Below are 23,121 nucleotides of genomic sequence, written 5' to 3' on the forward strand. Positions count from 1 at the left end.
CACAAACTAACAGAAACAAATGGCTCTGATTAGACGCACAAGGTGAATGGCCTAACAGACACTTTAGGCGAGACATAGAATACCACAATGCAGCCAAACAACAAGATGATTTATTGGACCTTTTACAATTTTCCGAACAGACAGGATATGAAAGAGTCTTAAGACTGATAGCTGCTAATTTCAGAAATATAATCTTCTTTATTACTAACAATTTCTACAATGGCATTTTCAGTTTCTTATATATACGAAACTTCAACCTAATAGTATATAACATAAACAAATCTGCAAAGAACATTATTTACATTATTACTTTTCACTAAATCTTGTGATTATTGTAATAATTGACACTTAAGTAGTCCGTTTATTTCAAAATTGTAAGTTATGCTTTCAGTTATCCCTTTCCCCATCGTAAGCTATTTTTATTTATTCATTTTATCTCTTCTTTCCTTTAGTGAGATATACATCCATCTGATACATAAATGCTACTTAACGTCAGACACTCAAAACTAAAGAAAATAGTTCAGAAATGAGGTAATAAAGATGAGTATTTATTATTTTGAATGTCTCATGAAAATGCCAGTTTCTTAAATTAATTAAATTCTGCCATCATTATTTTAATTTGAGAATGTTCGTTACATACAGTAATGAGGCAATTTACAATTTGAAAAATAAACGGTTTTAATTTGAAGTTTTGTTCTGAGCTTTGAAGTGTAATTGATACTTAAAATTCTGGTTAGTACAAGTCTGTGTAACGATATCACATCTCATTTCGTTAAGTTCCTTTAAAATTCATCTTTACGGTCCTCTGACTTACTTTGACTCAGAAACCTACTCGTTTGCACATGTATATCAAGTTGATTTATTTATCAATAAAACATGGATATATCGAGGAATATTTTCAAAATGAATAAAAGATTAAAACAATCATAAAAGGGATATCAATTGATTTGATTTGTATCAATAAAATAGCTTTATAAGTAAGAGGGCAAACAATTTTATAATACAAAATATTTCAAATAAAACATGACCTCTTCTCGCTGTATATATGTGAGTTTCGAAATAAATGATATTTATTTTACCTGTTCAACATTGTGTCAAACATGGCATTTATCTTTACATCCTGATTTGGACATTTTGAACATTCTAGATAATGTAAAATGCGACCTAATGCTTCATCCTCCCTCGGTATTAAAATGTTAAACATTTATAATATGTATATTGTCAAATCTGCTGAATGTATATCACTAATTATGTGAATATGTGTACAGAAATCAGACTAATTCCCAGAATTCAACAGACTTAACATTTCCAACTCAGATACTAACATGTTTAGCTTAATATTACTTCACAATATACTTTACTATTTGACAGTGTCCCCATTATGTAGCATTCACACTATGAACATTCTTGCTGTTTCTAAATTAATGCAACATCCAAGAACAATTAAATGCAAAGAGGAAATCATCTTCACGTGATAAGCAAAGTAACTTTACTTTTAAGAACGCCACAAACAATAAATTCCATTTCGGATTGAATGAATCATGTCGTCATGTAGTCACTGGTCTTTCGGATCATTGTTTCTTGAAAATAGAATACCTGTCAAGGCGGTGCTAGAGGTAGATGGCAGTGTTGCATTTGACAATACTGTCTATGAACAGTCTTAATCAAATATACATTGTTGTTCAACTTGTTTTGTTAGCGTCTGAAGGATGTCTCCTCGAGAATTTATGCGACAGAAATAGAACAATTAAACGTCGAAATACCTCATCTGAGCGAGGCAAACCTAGACAATCGTAACTATTTTCGACTATGTAATGTGCTCATATGGTTAATTAAAACAAGCACAGTTTTTACATTTTTCAGCCAAATATGTAGGGAATAATGCAAATGTGTCAATAACATTTCAAGACAAGTAAACATTTTTAAGAATAATGAAGTACACAACGTTTGGTTTAATTTCAACAATGTTCTTAACAAATATTGTTTAGTTAATAACATTAATTCCAAGGAAATGATATCGCACATCGTTCTTCAGGAAAACACTGCCCATATCGTTTAGAGTCATAGTTTAAATCCATAAAGTCATGATGTCATTATTTAGTTTACCTGCTTGAAACACGCTTAAGTCTAGGTTTAGTTTGCAAAGTCTTAGAGAATAACAAGGGTCGTTAATGTCTCTCGCTCAGCCTCAAAGCAATAACTTTAACAAAAACTAGCATTTTGCAAGACGTAGTTTGAAGACATTTATGTTTTGATTGTGTATAAAGATAATGGAAACTAATCAAATAAAATGCCTCATAGTTTGTTGTTTGACGCAACTTTTTTACATCAAAAAATGAATAAATAGCTTCACTGATTCTTATTGTTCGTGCGTTCATGCGCGCTACTTGGATTTGCACAATCGCGGCAGAGCGTTCATATCGCATGAAGGAATGAATCAATCTTAAAGGAAATTAATCCCAAACATGTGTTCTTCATCATTTTTCCTCTGAATCTTTATTCCGCACTGGCGTAGTCTGGCGAGTTTTTTTTAATAAAATATTTTCGGTGTCGAAATTTGACTAGTTTGTCGATACAAACCAATATATTATTTTTGACTAAACGGATTCCCTTGAATGAGGACAGTACATTTGAAACGATTAAACTATTTAAGTGATTTGTTTATTGCAAAAGTTTACAATTTAATGTTTTTTCACCCACATTTTAATGTCTCATCTTTATCCTTTTCTCATGATTCGGGTTCATAATAATGCAATGACAACTGTATTTATTTAGAAAAAAATGTTTATACGTGTAGAAATACTATGTGTTATAAATCGAATAAAGTCAAAACTGAACGACCATATAAAACAAGATGTGGTGCAAGAATAGAAAAAAGCAATAAAAACACATATGATCAATAAATTTCATGCAAAAATACTCTCAAAATGATGACTTGAGATTACACAATTCTAGTATATAGTGAAAACAAAAATATCCTTAAACCCCAACATTTATATGATAATGTAAGTCCACAACAATATTTGATAGCCGGACATTTACATTAGATCTCAGGACCATGTCCACGAACGTGTTTAAAGCCATGTCTACCAGACTCAGAAAATGTGTTTCATTAAAAGGCAAAGAAATAACACTTTTTGATTCCGTATTTTTACACAATTTAAGTAAATAAAAGAAACACTTTCAATTCAGCCAAGTTCACCATCATGCTCTGCTAGAAGAACGATTATAATAAAATTAATGTTGAGTTTTCAGTCTGAAATGAGTGCAACAAGACTTTATTAATCTAAAGCAGAAAAATAAGTTAAATTTCTGAGATAAACATATCACATATGTTGGTACTATCCAAAATACTTTGTACGCGATAGTATATACTTACGGTTTTGAAAATATTATTTCCTTACATTGATCACAGTCTCTACTTTCTCATTATAAAAAAACCACATCCAATCACAAAGACATCAGTACAAATGGCATGACAGTGGAAAATAATGTTCACGAGTTCAACAGCACGGCAATATCCGAAGAATCATTGATAGAAACCAGACTAAACGGGGAAGTCCCCACCAATAGACTGTTAGATTGTTTCGGATAATTTAGACTGTTTTGGTCTGCTGTTAGCAATGCGCAGAATATCTATATTCCAAGCTTTTAGAAATAAGAATCCGGATACTCAATTCATGGTTCAAGACCTACACCGTAGCACTACTACTTGCCGTTGTGCTTTCATTTTAAATCATTGCATTCTCCGAATCATTGGTGTACGTGTATGCGTCGATAAGCTGAATGTTAGGGCATTTTTAGATAACTATGACAACACAAGACATGTCCTCGTGTCTGTCCGCCATAAGCCTTGCAACAACCACCAGAACCTACCCAAGACCTAAATCAGTTCATGAATACTTATATGAATTAAAAATGAACAATATCACGAATAAAAATGCGTGTATTTCTGTTTGTTGCAAATTTATGCAGTTTATTAAAGTAAGAAAACGTATTATCTGAAATCAATTGGTGTGCGTTTAACCGCTTGTTAATTAGCTCTCAATCACACAATTGTATAACTCAGCTTAATCATTCCATTCTTTTCGATGAGAAACAGTGAGTTTTCATCGATATCATCACTTTATCCGTTGCATTTCATGTCAGATGTCATATGTTTATTTCAAAGAAGTCGCTGCTCTGATCAACTATTCGTATGTAAATATTCATAAACAACCACCCGTTACGCCACAGATAATGTTGTTTTTATACTGAATCGACGAACTAAAGCCATCTTTATAACAACGAGTCTGATAGCATCTTGCATTAACATAAAAAAAACAATTGATGCACCGACAATTCCAATTGCAGTAACAGGCAACAGCCTGGCAGTGTCCTAAATTGTCAGTACAGATATTTTAGATATCTAGGCAACATGTGCATAACACAAACAATAACAAAGCACCAATTCAAGTAAGAGGACACCATTGGCGATACATATCCTGACGATAAGCTAATACTTAGGATCTTGAAAGACGTTATTGAAAGGCAATTGTGTTTAATTTTTGTGTAAAGGTAATGAAAACTAATTCAAATCATTTATTTTCCTTTGAAATAAAATCAGATATAACTGGCTGGCGCATTGGAAGGTAATCGTTTGGTTTATTAGTATAAAACAATTATTACAGTCATTAAATAATCCATCTCTCTCACACACACACACACTCTCTCTCTCTCTCTCTCTCTCTCTCTCTCTCTCTCTCTCTCTCTCTCTCTCTCTCTCTCTCTCTCTCTCAAATTGTACTATTAATTGCACATCTATTAAATTAGTGTATATTTTTAATAGACTTTCACCGAAATCCAACATTTGATGACTGGAGTACTTTCATGACAAATTTGGGTAGTGGTTGCAAAAGACTACCTCAACATTATTGGTTTCAGTCCACCAATCAAGTCACCATATAACTCACATTGCATTGAAAATTATGTTCACGAGTTGAATGGCGCGGCTGTATATCAATAATCTATATAAGGAAATATTTATGCAAAAGACTACAGAAACAAGCTCAGTAGCAAAAACTTTAAGCATAAACCCGGTTTAATGGCGCTGGGTAATATACTAAAAGTGATTTTTCCACCAACAGACTATTAAATCATGTCGGAATAATTTCGGCTTCTTTGGTTTGCTGTAAGCTGCATAAAGTACATATATTGGTAAACCTAAATACATAGCTAGGTGAGCAGTACATTTGAATTCACGAGATATACTATAGTAAACTAAGGACTATGTTGCACTGTCAACAGTATGTGGTAAATCAGTTTAATACATGAACAATATAGCTATATTGATAATATTGTTTTATAATATATTATATAAGAGTAACTGTTCGCGATATGGTGTAAGTTGGAAATTTTAAATACCTATGAAAGTAATTATTATAGCCTAAGGATACCTACACTTGAACAACATTGAAGACATTACTTTGGTTATAAAACATAAAAGTCTTATACCACAGCATTTACGATTACAGAAATGTCATTGAAGCCTGTCAACTATAAAAACTCTAAGTCAAAGCTGAATGTCGTTTTGAATCTCGTTTGAATCTAATTATGGAAATGTGATACTGTTTGTCAAGCACTTTAGATTTAGTTATATATTATGATGATGTTTGTAATAGTTACGGCTTCACAAATCGATTTATTGAGATAATTCACGAGTCTTTCACAGTGTGTGTGCATACCATGTGATAAATTATGTCATAAATGGTACGTCGACAGGCAATTTTTTGCTTATTTGTGCGAAGACATAGACAACGATTTGCCAAACTATTTTCAAAGGAGTGAATCGATCCGGTTTCATAGAAGTCAGTAAATGCGTTGTTCGTGGTGACATAAATGATTCGATGTCGCTTTCAACGACCTCCAATTTGTGTTTGCAAATCCTAGATTTCGCAAACTCAAGTACCCTTTAAATACGCTGTAATCGAATACTGACCTATAATTCAGTTAGAAAGCTTCATTAAGGTGTGATTTTGGTGTTTTTTGTTTGCGAAATGTTTTTGGAAGTTTGTCTAATTGACCCACCAACTACGGGCCCCAGCGGGGTTTTTGCAGAAAAACACGGGGTTTTTCACACTCCCGCGGGATTTTTCTCCCGTTTTTCAAGAGCTGGGGAAAAATCCCGCGGGGTTTCAATAATACACGATTCAAATTATTTTAGCTCAAAACAACATCTTATATCAAAAGAAACATTATGCTTCGACACCGGAAGTGAAATAACGCGAAACAAAAAAAACCCGCTTTTTAGTACGGGGTTTTTCTCCTGCGGGATAAAATTCCTACATTTTAGCAAAAAAAGAAATCAATTCAAGCTTTTATACATTATTTTAATGTAAATACTCATTTGAATGACTATTCTAGAGTCATTTCTTTCATTTGAGAAATCTATTAATTTAATGAATATTTTACGGGAGAAAAACCCAGCAAAAATCAGGAATGCTATTTAACGAAAAAAAAAAAAACACCGACAAAAGCCATTTCAATTTCCAGCGGTTGGATGTTGTTAAGGAAGTGAAGTTGTTTTACATATTTATATTGAGTCAATAATATTAAGTTAACATGTGTATTTAATAAAAAAAATCAGATTTTAATAATTAGTTGTTTGTAACCGTCGGCATCGTCGATATACAGCCGTTATAGCCATCAGTGATCTTCCAGTTTATTTATTGTCTACATGATCACTTTCATTTAAGACTTTAAAATTTCATTTAAGAACTACCAAGTGATATATAATTTCGATTAAATAATGGATAACTAACCCCAAACCCCACTCCCCTTCACTGCCACTTAACATTTTAAAGCTGCACTCTCACAGTTTTGCCGTTTTAACAGATTTTTTAATTTTTGTCTTCGAATTACCCATTATTGGTATCTTGAAACCAGTGGTTAAAGACTGCTGTCAAAATATATGATAGCAGATTTTTAAATTTCAGTCAGAAAACTTATCTTTTATCTCTATAAACCGTTTCTTACGGTTCAAGAAAAATGCATGAAACAGAAAAAATCTGTGACTATTTTTTTGTCAGCAGTCTTATATGAATGGTTTGAATGCACTTTCAGGTTCCATGACAAAAATTAAAGAAGTTGTCAAAACGTTCAATGTGTGAGAGTGCAGCTTTAATAATTATCTATAATTATTTTATTGTCTAGGAAAAATACCATTAATGACTACAATTTTTTTTTGCTTCACAAAAATCTTCCCCCCATAGACACACACACAAGTGACACAACCTATTTAATACTAATGTAATACTTTTGTAATCTATACCCTGTGTCCACAATGTTTTATACTGAATGTTAAAAGGTTGGTAAAACAGTATGGATAAGGGTGTTCAATATGGGGATTAAACCCATAATAGACAATGCACTAGCATTGTCGCCTACTCAGCCCCGGTGGCTGACCCCGGTGACTGATTCCCACCCAGACATACATTAAAGGGACTTGGACACCAGATGATCCAAAAACAAGATATTCAATATTACCTCAAAACAAGCCTAGCCGAATCAATACCAATTATTATGAGACTGATATTACATCATTTAATGTGTTTAAAAGATTTCATCACTGTCTCTCTCTCTGAGAAGTAATCTTTAAAAAATAGCACATAATGATTTTCCCGTTTATTAGTATTATCATATCTACTTTAAGCATGTAAAGGTCACATAAACATATATACAGATAAATACATGATTGCTATTTCTAAATTTACTTCGATTTACATGGTAGACAAAGTGAGTTAATTTCGACTTATATGATTACATAAGTAAGATTCAGTGCACGGTACACTGTTGAAACATAACAGTTTGATGATAAATTTTGACAATTTTCACTTTTTCTTGCAATGTAGAATCTTGAGTCCAGTCCCTCTATTATCAGATTCTGTGAAATAATTGCTTTCAAACAATTGGAAGAGCTGCATGGTGTACTGAATACAGTAGTTTAATGAATTCCATCCACTATCTGAATAAAGGATGAACACACATTTTAAAACCACATATCAGAAGTTTTTGGAGAGCATTATGTCAGCAAATTTAAATGCAAAACAGCGTTGGAAAATAAACAAGATTATTTATTTTTTTACATGTTTTATCAATGATACATGGCGATCATCAACTTATTATAAAAATCAGAATTAAAAAACAACAACATTTAGCCATTTATTAAAGCTGACCTCTCACAAATTGAACGTTTGACATTTTTTTTATTTTTTGTCTTGGAGCCATAGTTTTCGAAATTCCATAGAAAACAGTTAAATAAGACTGCTGAAAAATTAGATTGTAGATCTTTATATTTCAGTTCAAAAATTGATGTCTTATGCAATAAAACATTAATTTTCAAACATAAATATGAAAGTCCACAATTTGATATTTTGGCAGCAATCTTTTATCACTGGTTTACAGATATTTACGCAAAAATGTGCTCTTTCCAAGACAAAAAATATAAGAGTTGTAAAAATTGTATATCTGTGAGTGTACAGCTTTAACTGTCCATTTAAAATTGGCCAGTACAAATTTACTTTGATATTAGTATAATACTGTTATATATTTATAAATCAATATAAAAACAATATTCTAAGATCTAAATTGATAATAACTTTAAAAATGAAAAAAAACGAATGAAGAAACATAAGTTCAAAATATGCAAATAAGCTGCACACTCACAGATTTACGGTTTTGACAGCTGTTCTATTTTTTTGTCTTAAATGAGCAAATTTCTACATTCTTTTTTGCAAATCAGACTACTGACAAAAGATCAGATAGCAGATTTGTAGATTTCTGTTCGAAAATTAATGTAATGGCATTCAACATCACTTCGTGAACTTAAATAAGAAAGTATGCAGTCTTATGACATTATTTTTCATGCATTTTCGCATAAATTGGCTCTTTCCAAGCCAAAAAATAAAGAAGTTCACTTCAATCTGTGAGAGTGCAGCTTTAAGTCAATCTTAATCTTAGGGTCATACATCATTGACTAAATTCACTCTATTGGTCAGTACTCCGATTAGTTGTACATATTATTCTCTGATTTAATTAGTCTGACCAATATTAACAGCCTAGTTTCAGTCTAGCAAATAAATTCAACACAAGTTGTTTAATTCTTCTGAGACTGACAATGAATTAAAAACCCACGTTCATGAAAAATATTTTCGATATATGAAAAAACCCACAAAAAATAGATTCAAGAATAAAAGAAATATGTATCCTTAAATATATATTGCATATAAACAATTAATTATCTATTATAAAGTTAACATGAGTTACAATGTTTTATCTATAATTGTTGCCATTCATATTTAATAGTTATATAATTATCATGTCTATCAAACAAACCAAAAAAATGTCATTAAATATTTGAGATAAGCACAGGCTGACACAAGAACTAAATATTTAAGTCACAGTTGACAAGGCAAACAGTTCCTACCATGATATATATATATATATTTATACACATGTATGTCAATAATTCTCAAAAATTGTTCCACCGCCCCCCCTCCCCCATCGTGAATCTGCAACGCGTTCAGTAAAGATGTTTGCGGCGAACGTTTGCTGTTTCGTTTCCCGCTTAACGTATATGCGCTGCGTTGCAACAGAGATACAAAACAAAATGTTTGCGAGCGTTTTGTAAACGCTCGCCTGACTGAACGCACTGCTGATATCCTGGCCTCAGAACACTCTTTACATATCCCTCTTCCTCCTCTCTTTAAAATGATCCTCTTTTTGCCATTACTCTGTCCTCTCCATTGAAGTTAGCCTGCAATTTAAGAAAGGAAAATTTTAATTTCACACAAAAATGGCCAATGTTTATACCAGCACATTTGGCATATGACAAGAGCACCACCTGCGGGTTCTGAACGCTCGTCTGATTATATCCTTTTATTGTAAATTTATTTCATATTATACATTTGAAAGTGAATATTCCAATGTTTAAAAGTGATAGCTCTGATAGTTTGCTTGTAAGCCGCCTTCTAAGCACATTATTTTATTAAACTTAAAATAATTAGACTATAGTCCACAAATACTAAAATATCCCCCATCCTCCCCATTCCCTTCCAAATGAGTTTGATATATTGAAGGCATAATCCTTTCATTTTCTATGAAGAAGCTTAGTGTCCATTTCTCAAAATCAACCGAAATTCACGTTTTTTTACCCTAAAAACAGGTGAGACTCAATATCTTTAGGGTATAATGTGAAGAAGGGTATAAGATGTACAAGTTCCCCAAGTTTCAAAGTGACAACTTTGATAGTTTCCATGTAACTGACCTGAACGCAAAACTTAACCCCATTAGGTAAGGATAACAATCAAGTGATGACAATTGCTGCTTGTCATTTTTTTTCAATAATGTATGAATTTAACAGTGTTTATTAAAGGGACTAGACACCAGATGATACAATTGCAAAAAAATAGATAACTGTCAAAAACTTACATACGATTGATATACTAGTGTATAACTTTTAATCTTACTTTAATAGCTATATAACATTGCTTAAGACACATAATTTCACAGCTTTTGCACATATTGTCGATATGAAACTTTCTGGGGTGTGTTTACCACATATAATATCCCAGTAAGTTTAAAAAAGCATCAGTATATTTATCTGTATTCATAAATGGATATAATATAAACTTGGAAAACTTAATTCACTATTTTTACACAATGAAACCCAAATGAGATAGTCAAATGATTGCTCTGTTTATTTTAATCATGTAAAATTATTTATTATATATATATCCATCATTTATCCACACGTAATACATATCGCAAAATATGGTAGGCTGTATTCCACTCTAGTACACTACAGCCGTTTTCAACTCTTGTGACGTCACGTCACAACAACTTTACAAGTGTCATTGCGTGATGTTAAAATGATGTCATAAAACAAAATAATGTGTCCTTAAAGGGACTGTGTCACAGATTTGCACCAAAAAAAGTTTTTTCTGTAACGAATCTCAGGAAAATTATCTAATAGAATGTGTTACGTTTGATGTCATAATTGTAAAAAAAGATTGTGTCGGAGACCCCGCGTCGCAAAAATTGAAGTCCAACTTCACGTGATAACACCTTCTAGCCAATCACGCATGATTGAATGAATTCTACCTTGAACAAATACCCAGTAATCTTTTTTAATGGAAAAATACTAAGTAACTGCTAAACTTAAATAAATTGTAAACTATGTGGTACTTCAATTAGTACGTTTCAATGCATTGTACACATCGATGCCAAGTTTATGTCATTTTTCGACAATTTGTTTTTTTCGCTATTTCATCATCTGTGAGACAGACCCTTTAAAATGACATTTATTATGAAAACATGTGGCCTTTAAGTGATGTTACAAGTAAATTAGTAATGTATATATAATAAAAGGCTTATTAGTATGGCGTTTTGATCCGGGAGGCTTGTGCCTTGTGAAATCCGAATCTGCAAAAATCCACTCAAGTTAAATACAACCTCCCGGATCAAAACACAGTACTAATAACCCTTTTGTATTATCAGCCTTCTAAATGATCACATCGACAGTTCTAGGCTTATTTTGAAGAAATACTGTACTTGCCAACCTGGTGTCTAGTCCCTTTAAGTTTATGGCTACATTGCACACAAATAAAGTAGGCATGTTGCATGAACATAATCTTCAATAAAAAAAGCCTATTCAAAATATATTGTAGAATACTTCAATAATGTTTCAAATCTAATGGAAATCAGCCAACTTGAGGTAGTCATTCTTTTTTGAGACATTAACAAAATAAAAAGACAATAAAAAAGTCATATGCTCATTGACTTAAAGAATCCATGATAGCAAATTGATTGTTTAGTTTTATTCAATTACATAATTTAATCAATGACGTTCTAATGAGTAGGTCATATTTACGGAATAAGACAAATAACTATATCTTATACATGTGTATGTCAAAACTTTGCATTCATATATACATACCATTCAACTTTGTCTTTGGTGTTTGTTGCATTTGCAAGTCTAGAAGAAGATGATGATGCTGGTGTTCTTAAAGAGTGTGTTGCTGGTGTTCTTGTAGTTCGAGTAGTTTTATTCGGGTAGCTGTTGTTGCTGATGTTTGTGTTTAGGATGAATTTGTTCTTGAAGCCAATGTTTTTGTAGTTGTCCCTGCAGGAAGTGTTGATGTTCTGGGGTTGAAGTTGTTGTTCTTGAAGATGGGGTTGGTGTTCATGCATGTTCTAGTAATCAGAGTTGTTCATAAATCTGGAGTTGCTTTTGTTTGTTTTTGTCAGAAGTATTGTAGTTCTTATACGCAGGGTTGTTCTTGTAAATTAAGTTGTTGGGTCAGGGGTTGTTTCAGGATCCCACTCAAATATGTCGAAGGCCTTAAAAATAAGAGAATGTGAAGCTGTGACAAGTTTTTTTAAATGACAAAAAAGTTTCACATTTTAATTATATTTTTTCTTATTCAATTTAAGTTAACATTTTATGCTAAAGTTTAGAATGTTACAGAATATATATATATCCCTCCTTAGTTGAACCACCACTTGAAAGATTAAAACTTAAATTGTCACTATCAAGATGTGTTTTATTACCCCCAATTAACCCCCTAATTCACTCCATTTGTTAGGTTTAGAAGTGTTACTATGGAGACCTTAAAAGCCAATATTTTTAAACTAGTATTTTGCTTCAAACACTTTCAACAGAACCTACCATAAATCAAGAGTTGAAGTGGGCCTTGGGTCCCTGACAACCAAGAAAGAACTTTACATTTGCAGGGCTTGTGGGCTTGTGATTATTTTGATCACTGATATGACAACATGGACATAATAAGGCTTATACAAATCTTTGTTTACACCCATCTGAATTTATCTTTTTCTTCCTATTTTTTTTTTTTTGCGTTTTGATCAAAATGCCTTTTTTCAGAGACCTAAAATAATACCCTGATACAGGTCAGTTTGCTAAAGAATTATGATCGTCCAAAAAAAGTAATGCCTACCTATCTACCCTTTTTTGGGGGGATGTTAGTAGAAACTAAGAATATTTGTTTCGCCTAATCAAGGATTTAATTTGACGACAGTTTTGCTGCATACTGTATATATTTTTACTTTATTACATTGCATTGTGTGGGAGTAGGATTTGATATATTGGTGCAAGGTATTTTGATTATAACAATTCCAGGAAGTTTATCAAAATGCTAATCTTTATGCAAGATGTGTCATGTTTGGTGTCATTATTTTGCTTTTATAATTCACTTTTATATTCAATAATATATTGATAAATGTGTATCAATGTAAAAGTTTAATTTTTATTACAAGCAAATGAGGAAAATCAAAATAGTTCCTCAGTTGGTAAGATCCATCTACATTTCATGTCAGTATTTATCTTAGCTCCGCCCCTTTCACTGGACTTGACATTGCCCCTTTCACTGTTTTTGACATCTGATTGGCTGAGTTAAAATTGCCTTTTAATATTCTTTATGAATGACAGTTTTATACAGGGAAAGCCTGGTTAATGTGACAATCATTATTCTGAAAATGGTGCTATAAATATGATTATGAATAGGCTTATAATTTATTTAAGATAATAAACATAATCTGCAGTTATGCACTTTAATTGATCAAAATACATGTTCCTTAATTATGCTTAAAATATAAATCCTTATAATATTGGAAGAGATACATGATTGTCAATTTAGAATTGAACTTCAATTTCATAGCATTTCACAGAATTTATTAAAATAATTGCTTATGGTCATGTTGATTTATAGGCTAATAGCAAAGAGGGAAAAAAATAAGAAATATATATAATCATATGGAAAGGAAAAATTGAGGTGAATTTTATGTGAATATCTTAAATGTATAATTCTCCATTTTGCTAAAGTGGCTAATTGTTATTTAATTCAGATGTTTTTTGGGTTTTTTTGTACATTTTATTTTGGCATTTGATATTATTTCAAGGATATTCTGGATATGCAGTTTTAATGTCTTTTGTTTGATTAAAAAAATAGTTTCTATTTGTGTAAGAAAAGCCAGACAAAACTATAATTATTGTTATTATATGCAATTGTTTAAACCTGGGAGTAAGATAACATATTATTGGTCCCAGTTTAAACATAAGTTTGCTTTAAGTGTTTATTCATTATTTTTACCAGCTTTCTTTGTACAGTGCACTTAAAGCTGCACTCTCACAGATTGATTGTTTTGACAACTTTTTATTGTTTGCCTTGAAACCAGCCAATTTTTGCAAAAATCCATGGAACCAGTTATATAAATAAAACTACTAACAAAAAATCCAAAAATGATATAATATGCATTTTCCTTAAAAAACATCAATTTTTCAAACAGAAAAAATGTGAAAATCTACGATCTGATTTTGTCAGCAATCATAAATTTATTTGCAGATATCTAGGCAGAAATTTGCTCTTTCCAAGACAAACAAAAAAAAGTTGTCAAAATGGTATATATATCTGTGAGAGTGCAGCTTTAATGTCATCTAACACCTAGATTTTAGAGTAATTAACAAGTCTTACTTTTTGTTTTTAATTTTAAGTTTAATTAGGTTATTATTATTATTTTTAAAGGGCCCTTTCCATATCTTGATTAAGATTTTTTTTTTTTTGAAAAGTTTAATTATGTTTTCTCCTACTTTTTTCTAATTGTGGACTTTTTGTTAATAGAGAATTGTATCTTCATTATCTCAACGACAACAGGATCAGAGTGGCATAAATGCAGCCACAGAGACAATTATAAACAAAAGACTTCTAAAATAGACCTGCCACATATGAAAAATTCATATAACTATACATGAAATAGACTGGATTTGCAATTGCAATTGTGTTATTTGTTATCGCTGATTTAAAAGGAACACTATTCTTAGAATAAAGGAGTGGAAATCCTGAACAGAAGTCTCTGACTGTTGGAAAAACTACATCAGCCAACCTCAAATACTCTAAGGCTGACCAACAGTAATCTTTCAGTAGGATCTGAAAACAAGGAGGCACACTAGGGGCGCTACTGTGCTATTCCCCAGTCATTCAAAGTACCCCCTGTGAACGCGTTAGCGGACTTGCGCCCAATTCTTAGCAAAATATTGTGCATGAGTGTAGACATTAGACATATATATTTAAGATATTTATAATCCAAATATGAACTTATTTGACAGCTTCAAGGAATGGAGAGAACTCAGCGGATTATTTTGTTTCGCCAACGCATGTAGGAAAATGAGACCCATTTCATCATAAATTCTGTTTATTCCAGTCACTTTAACAATAGTAAAATCTTTCAACTAAAAAAAATAATATTAGTGTCTGCAATTTCAGAGTACCATCCACTCATGATATATTATCATTTATCATGGTGTAATTAATTAAGTCATTTTGACATCCTTCTGTTAGTTTTAAAATAATATACTAAAGTAATAATTACCGGTACATGTACATTACCATGACAGTCACGCCAATGGGAAGACTTATTTAGGGTCTGACATTATAATTCACCAGTCAATTGTAACCACAGCCCCCCCCCCCCCCCCAGGTCCGGGGAATAGCCGGGACTTTGACTTTAGGTCCAGCCGACCCCGGGTAAAATCCCCGCCCTGCGGGCACGAACTGATGGTTAAACCCCGTCCAAATGCCCCCACACCCCAGAGACTCTATATAAGGCCCAATCTTGGCTTAATTTGGCCCTATGACAAAACCACCGCGGTCACCCGGTCCTGCGGGACCACCTGGAAAGTAAAAACACGGCCCTTTTCTCCAGCTATCCCCGGTATACCCCCGGACCTGGGGGGGGGGGCGTGAATACAATTGACTGGTGCATCCATGGGGAGACTTATTTAGGGATATAACATTGGCATACAATTATATAGTAATTAGTTATCCTGACATGTACTTTACACAGAATCGCTACATGGTGACAGTTACTCTGGGACGGACATTACATTTACATACACTATGCTAATAGTATTTCTGACATGAACATTGCAAAGACACACACCAGACACCCTTAGGGTGACTTAATTAGGGACAGACATAACACTGATAAACAATACAGTAATTAATTATCCTGATGTGTACTTTACATAGAATCCCTACATGGGGACAGTTAATCAGGGACGGACATTACATTAACACCACTATAGAAATAGTAATTCTGATATGAACATTGCAAAGACACACACTATGGGGAAAGTTAATCAGGGCCTGTCACACTAAATTGACATACACTATATAGAAATAGTTATTCTGAAATTTATGAACATTGCAAAGACATACCCCATGGGGACAGTTAATAAGGGACGGACATTACATTGACATACACTATAAAAATAGTTATTCTGATATGAAAATTGTAAAGACACACACCATGGGGACAGGGATTTCAGGGATAGACATTTCATTGACATACATTATAGGAATAGTTATTCTGCCATTATCATTGTAACAACAAATGCCATGGGGACAGTTATTCAGGGACGGACATTACATTGATGTATACACTTTTATAAGTACTAGTTATTTTGACATATTAACATTTTAAGACAAGCGCCATGAGGACTGAGTTATTCAGGGACAGATGTTACATTGACTAGACTTAATTGACATACACTATAGTTATAGTTATTCTTACATGAACATTGCAAAGACACACACCATGAGGAGACTTGAATATTTATGGACATACATCACACTTGACAATAACCATATACTAATAATTATCCTGACATTTACTTTGCATAGAATTGAACCATTGGGACAGTTATTCAGGGACAAACATACATTGACTAAATGACATTATACTATAGTAATAGTAATTCTGACATGTACGGTACATTGTAATGACACACCCAATGGTGACAGTTATTCAGGGACGGACATAACATTGACACACACTCCAGAAATTGGTATTCTCAAATGTACCTACAAAGAATCTCACCATGGGGACAGTTATTCAGGGACAAGAATTACAATTAAATACAATATAGTATAAATAGTTATTCTAAAATGTACTTTATAACAAAAAATGACACTATAGTGACATTTATTCAGGGACGGACATTACATTTGACTTTCAATATATAGTAATAATCATAATAGTCATTCTAAAACGTATGGTACATTACAAAGACACATGCCATGGGGTCAGTTATTCAAGGACGAACATTAAACTGACATATACTACATAGTAAGAGTTATAAGGACATTTAGTACAATGAAGAGATACACCCCATGGGAACAGCTATTCACGAACAGACATTACATTCATGTATACAACTTACAAATTAATAATTCTGAGGACAAGTACATTGAAAGTAATCACATCTTTGAAACAGTTATTTAGACAAATATAACAGTGACATATACTATAGTTATAGTTATAATGACATTTACATGGAAAAAACACACACCATGGATACATTTTTTCTGAGGGAAGAATTTACATCTAACAAGCACAACTATGCTACCAGAAAGTCCAAACAGTAACAAAAATATGTCAAAACATGCACATACTGAGTCAGTCATCCAATTAGACTTTTGAAGGTACAAGCCCGACTGCTAACACTAATGCTTGGCATTAATTTTTTATCAAGCCCTGCTAAATAAAATTTGGGCTGGTGTCAATTTTGACCACTGCAGTCAGCTAAATATGCCATTAATATATAATAATCATGCGCCAACCTGCAGATCATATAAAGGCAAAACTGTTGTCTGTGTCATAAGAAGCTTACTAAATCTGAAATCTGGGGGCAGATCATGACAGTTTATATTGCATTAGGATGTTGAATGCGCAATTACAGGCAAAAGACTTTCATGAAAAGAATAAATACTTTTAATAATTATGTTGTTTTTTCTCACCGTTTTTTTAGGAGAGTGGGGAGGCCATGAATACCAGAGGCCTTACCTAGGGTCCTTGGGGTACAAGTCTAAAATAATAGACGTGTTATACGGGTTTCTTCCAATCCCTAATGTCTAAACGGGTTTGTGTAAAAACCAGAGGTGTTTGAAAAATATTGAAATTGTATTAAGTGCAGTATTTTATGGTTGAAATTGATCATAAAGGTTTATATTCATAATTTACCATACATGTAAAAGAAGTTATTTTGCACAAAACAAGCATTAAATGCATTAAAACACATTTACCTTTCCAATAAAATGAAAGTTGACTGACACAGACAACAATTATGCCAAACGGAACAACACGACACAATCGTAATAAGTTGGCCACATCCGACAAGCTTCGAGATAGACCGTCAAACTCATAATTATTCGTTGGATACTTATTTTTTGTGTACGGAACTATTATAAAATAACATAATCTGGTAATATTACTTGTTTTTATGATATTTAATGGACGCAATATGCTTTAACCCGGAACAACTACCCACTTTTGGTACAAAACAATTTGTACATTAAGGATTTGCCATATCAAAAATCATAAAAAAATCTGTCAACTTACAATTATTTGGACTACTTGGGGTACGGGATCATTTGGCAGGGATTTTATCGGCAGTTTGTCCCCGCAGGACAAGGATTTTACCTGGGCTTGGCTTGACAGAAAGCCAAAGTCCCCGCTTTTCTCCGGACCTGGGAAGGCTGTGATTACCGGAGGCCTTACCTAGGGTCCTTGGGGTACGGGATCATTTGGCAGGGATTTTACCGGCAATTCGTCCCTGTAGGACAAGGATTTTACCCGGGCTTGGCTGGACAGAAAGTCAAAGTCCCCTCTATTCTCCGGAACTGGGGAGGCCGTGATTACCCGAGACTGGGTGTATACCGGGGATAGCTGGGGAAAATGGGCCTTTGCCCGGGCTTAGCTGGACCGAAAGTCAAAGTCCCTGCCATTCCCTGGACTGGGGGGGGGGGGGTTACAACTGACTGGTGCATAACCAAGAGTTGTCCTACTTCTTAGCCACAGGTGCAAGTCACATAATCAATAATCGCCTTATATATGGGATAAGTGTATTAAGATATTCTTATTAAAATTGTTTGTGTCAAGTAGATCTACCTGTGTTCTTAGCTGATACATATTCAACAAGCCACACAAAAATGCAATAGAACTAAATATATATGACTTACCATGGAAGTTAGGGATATATCCATTTTGCAAAACTTAGTGTCATTCAGTCATTCTGATTCATCGTTCTGCAAAGCTCGATGATTTTGTTTATCTTCTATGAAAAACAAAATAATTCGTCTGACACATTCGTAATTTTCCAGCATGATACATGTACCCTGGTATTGATTATTGTAATTGTATGTTTGTGTTAAACCGGTTTAAAGTCAGATTCAAGTACCAATAATTAAACAATTTTAAGCAATATCATCTTTTTAACGTTACAACTCTTTAACGTCACGTATAATTTTCATTCCTGCAGTATTTTTAAAGACGGTTAAAAAAGGAAGATTTTTTTTAAAAAGGTTACATTACACTATTTCATAAGTTTCGAAAATAGTTAAATTACCTTTAATAATATCATTTACATAACTAACATGGTTGTTATATTAAACATATAAGATACATATGTAGTAACATTTGTTTTTGCTTTAAATGAAGTGCAATAATCGCGTTTAAATCATAAATAGTCAAAACAGGTTTTGCTGGGTTTTTCTCCCGTAAAAAACATTCATAAAATTTCTATTGTTCTTTAAATAAAAAACAAGTATTTCAAAATCCTTAAACAAGTGATAATTAACATCATAACAATAATATACTAGCTTAGAAGTGGGGTTTTTACGGATTTTGCATTATCGGTAAAATCTTGGAGTTTTATCCCGCAGGAGAAAAACCCCGTACTGAAAAGCGGGTTTTTTTTGTTTCGCGTTATTTCACTTCCGGTGTCGAAGCATAATGCTCCTTTTGATATAAGATGTTGTTTTGAGCTAAAATAACTTGAATCGTGTATTATTGAAACCCCGCGGGATTTTTCCCTAGCTTTTGAAAAACGGGAGAAAAATCCCGCGGGATAGTGAAAAACCCCGTGTTTTTCTGCGAAAACCCCGCTGGGGCCCGAAGTTGGCGGGTCAATTAGACAAACTTCCAAAAACATCTCGCAAACAAAAAACACCAAAATCATACCTTAATGAAGCCTTCTAACTAAAGTATAGGCCAGTATTCGATTACACCGTATTTAAAGGGTACTTGAGTTTGCGAAATCTAGGATTTGCAAACACAAATTGGAGGTCGTTTTTCATAGTATTTGTTTCAGTAACAATTAAAGATATAATACATTAACACCAATTGATTGGATGTAACTAGTTAAAATTGATCTACACAAATCATTTACAAAAATATAGAATGCATGTTAAGATTATGGTGATTATGTGCATATCCCGTGTAAGAGTTTATTAAAAGAGACACTCACTTACTATGTATTCCAAAAATGGAGCAAACCCCGATATCATCAGTTTGCTGGTGTTTTTATTATTTAGATAATTAATTAAGTAATAATATTTTTCAAATCTCTTTTTACATCATATTTGAATTTTTAGCGGCGCTGGAGTGATATCAACTCAATTTTTTGTGTATAATTAGAGTAAAAACTATGCAAAATAGGTAATCGCATCACAGAAAATTGTCATCATACGCGCTGTCAAAAATAACCTAAACAGACAAACAGTTCATTTACCTTGGTCTTGGAACCTTTCTTAAGAAATCCTGTCGTTGTTAACAAACCGAGCTCCTGCCTTCACAATACAACGAATTGGATAAAATGCTGGACTGACTCTAATCACAGCGCCAGAAAATACCTCGTCCAGAAATGGAATGACAACAGTGTTCCTGCGAGCCGGATTATGCAAATATCGGAAAACAAGAACATTGCATCTTTTAACAGCTATAAACACATAAATCCAAATCAACACAAGGAGATATCCAGTATCCTGTATTCCAGTTGAAATACCCCGTCTACTTCCATACAAGATGCAGTACACCAGCAATCTCTCAATGTTACTTCAGTGTTTGTATCAGTATTCTTTAAACACAGGCTAAATTGTTCTCCACCTTTTCAAAAGCTTCTATCCATAGTCTTCGACAAACATTCCATTTTCTGGTAATTAAAGATAAAAGGATAACAAATAAAATCAGTAAAATATGATAATATAGTTTTAAAAAGCCGTAATAATACCTCCGCCGCTGTGATCTGAGAATTTGGATCGCATTTTACTCAAGAAAGGTGAACAAATATTTGACGTCAACCGAACTATTAGAACATCAAGTTATAAGGACAGAACTAGGAGAAGTTAACAAAAACTAATGGCTGTAAAAATGGAAAAAGTCACTTTGTACAGTGTATTACACAAACAATCTATTTGTGAGAACAATTCATATGAATGAGACTAAAAGAAATTATTTGATATTTAAATAGTAAACTGTTAAATCAACGTACAGAAAATTATTAAACTTCATGAAAATACAAACATGTACCATAATTTTCATAGTACTTCGTTAATTATTAAGTCAACATCAAACATTTAATAACATACTTTATTGCGTAAATGATTTTTGAAACTATGACCAATGAACGTATACCTGTTAAAATATATAACTCTTACGGTCGGTGTGAAGACGATGCCAATGAATACCAAGTGTGTGTGTTTGATTAACAAAAATTGACCAACTATTCGAACGTGTTACGTCTGTATATTTTCACTAGCCGTTGGTTTCTTACCACTTACAAAACGTTTTTTTTTTCTATTCCCAACGTAACGATGACTATGCATGATATATACTATTTGAAACTTTCAAGGTCTTTCTGTCTACAGGGAAATGTCCACCTGTCAAAGCCCCAAAGGATGTGTGATTATAAAGTTAGCCGCAAAGACATAAATCAGAGAATAATCGTTGTGTAATTTATTTGTTAATATTTCTCTAACATGCATGTTTGTTATATTTCTTGACAATTCACTGACCTTGGTGTAAATGTCACATTTTTCCGACTTTCCGAAGTTGATCGCAACTCTGCAGTATATAGTTGAATAATTCTATAAATCAGCTTTCGTTCTTTCTTAAATCTATTATTTGTTGTATGTTGCTTATATTTATATTTTGTTAAAGAATATTAAAGCCAAAAGTAATTCTAATGCATTATTTAAAACAAAACAAACAATGTTTCCGCTAAAGGTTTTTGAACTAGCCAATATATTATGTCTGCTACAAATAAATATATAATGGCATATTGTATTTCAAAACCAGACGTAATATATTATTTTATTTCTCTTTTCTCTTAATATTATGACTCCGGAATGTGTCCGTGTTTATGGAAATGTAAAATAATATTTGTTTGACAGGCATACATAAATACATCGTACACAGGAACATATTTACTATGTTATGGTTTTGTAAATCAATTATTAATATAGATACTAATGTCAATAACGGAAAAAAACGTTCCTAAGTAAACCAATGGAGACTACAGCAGCCTAAAAAACCAAGGTCGTATTTAAACGCGAAATGATAAAGATCAAACAAACACCAAACAAGAGACACATACCACTATAAAAGAACCGACACTAAACAAGTAAACGTCATTGGTAAATCTTGCGGTCACCACCACGGCACGATCAGTGAACACCAAAAATGTAAGCTTTCTTCAAAATAGTTCATAAAGTTTTCTTCAGTATAGACAGGTTCACACCACGACGTAGGTAGATTTAGAGTGGGTCGGCCGTCCGATAAATAGTGTACCTAGGTAGATGAAGTGTTGGTCGGTCGATATTTAGACTGTATGTTATATTACATAAGAAACGGCGTCAAAGAATGTGACTTCCAATCCTTTTGTTTTAATAAATAGAAAACATCCTAACACTATTTGCAAAAGCCAACCTTGAATCAGGATGATTGTTTCTGGGCAATATTCAGAGATATACCTCTGACCTAGATGGTTAGAAAATTGTTATCAATAACATTATTACAAGGTGTTTTTTTTAAACGAATACTGCTAAAGCCTCTGCTAAAGGACACTGACAGTGTTGCGCATATCATTGATGTCGATGAACAGTTTTAATCGAACCGTAACCGCTATTACTTCCGACGCATCCAGAAAGGTATTCTAGAGAGGTAAAAAGCCACTACATACAAACCATTTTAAGTGATGGTGGTATTGCTGTGATCACGAATTAACTAATTTTG

The 23,121-nt window shown here is 32.9% G+C and overlaps 1 protein-coding gene across 4 annotated transcripts in view; it reads right to left on the minus strand.

Annotated features, from left to right (window-relative positions):
* Positions 1-20,758, minus strand: part of LOC128205375 (melanocortin receptor 4-like) — a 41,512-nt gene extending 20,754 nt beyond the window's left edge. Inside the window, exons 1-4 of one of the 4 annotated variants that reach the window (XR_008256230.1) lie at positions 20,621-20,755; positions 19,071-19,165; positions 11,975-12,378; positions 8,224-9,793 (exon numbers count right to left, since the gene is read on the minus strand). The gene's annotated coding sequence lies outside the window, so the exon portion shown is untranslated. Of the gene's footprint in view, positions 1-3,379; positions 3,491-8,223; positions 9,794-11,974; positions 12,379-19,070; positions 19,166-19,456; positions 19,513-20,620 lie in introns of those variants that run through there. The other 3 variants (XR_008256231.1, XM_052906955.1, XM_052906956.1) reach the window with 3 other exon arrangements.
* Positions 20,759-23,121: the final 2,363 nt, after the last annotated feature.

The sequence above is a fragment of the Mya arenaria genome, chromosome 10 (genome assembly GCF_026914265.1).
Source record: "Mya arenaria isolate MELC-2E11 chromosome 10, ASM2691426v1".
Lineage (NCBI taxonomy): Eukaryota > Metazoa > Mollusca > Bivalvia > Myida > Myidae > Mya > Mya arenaria.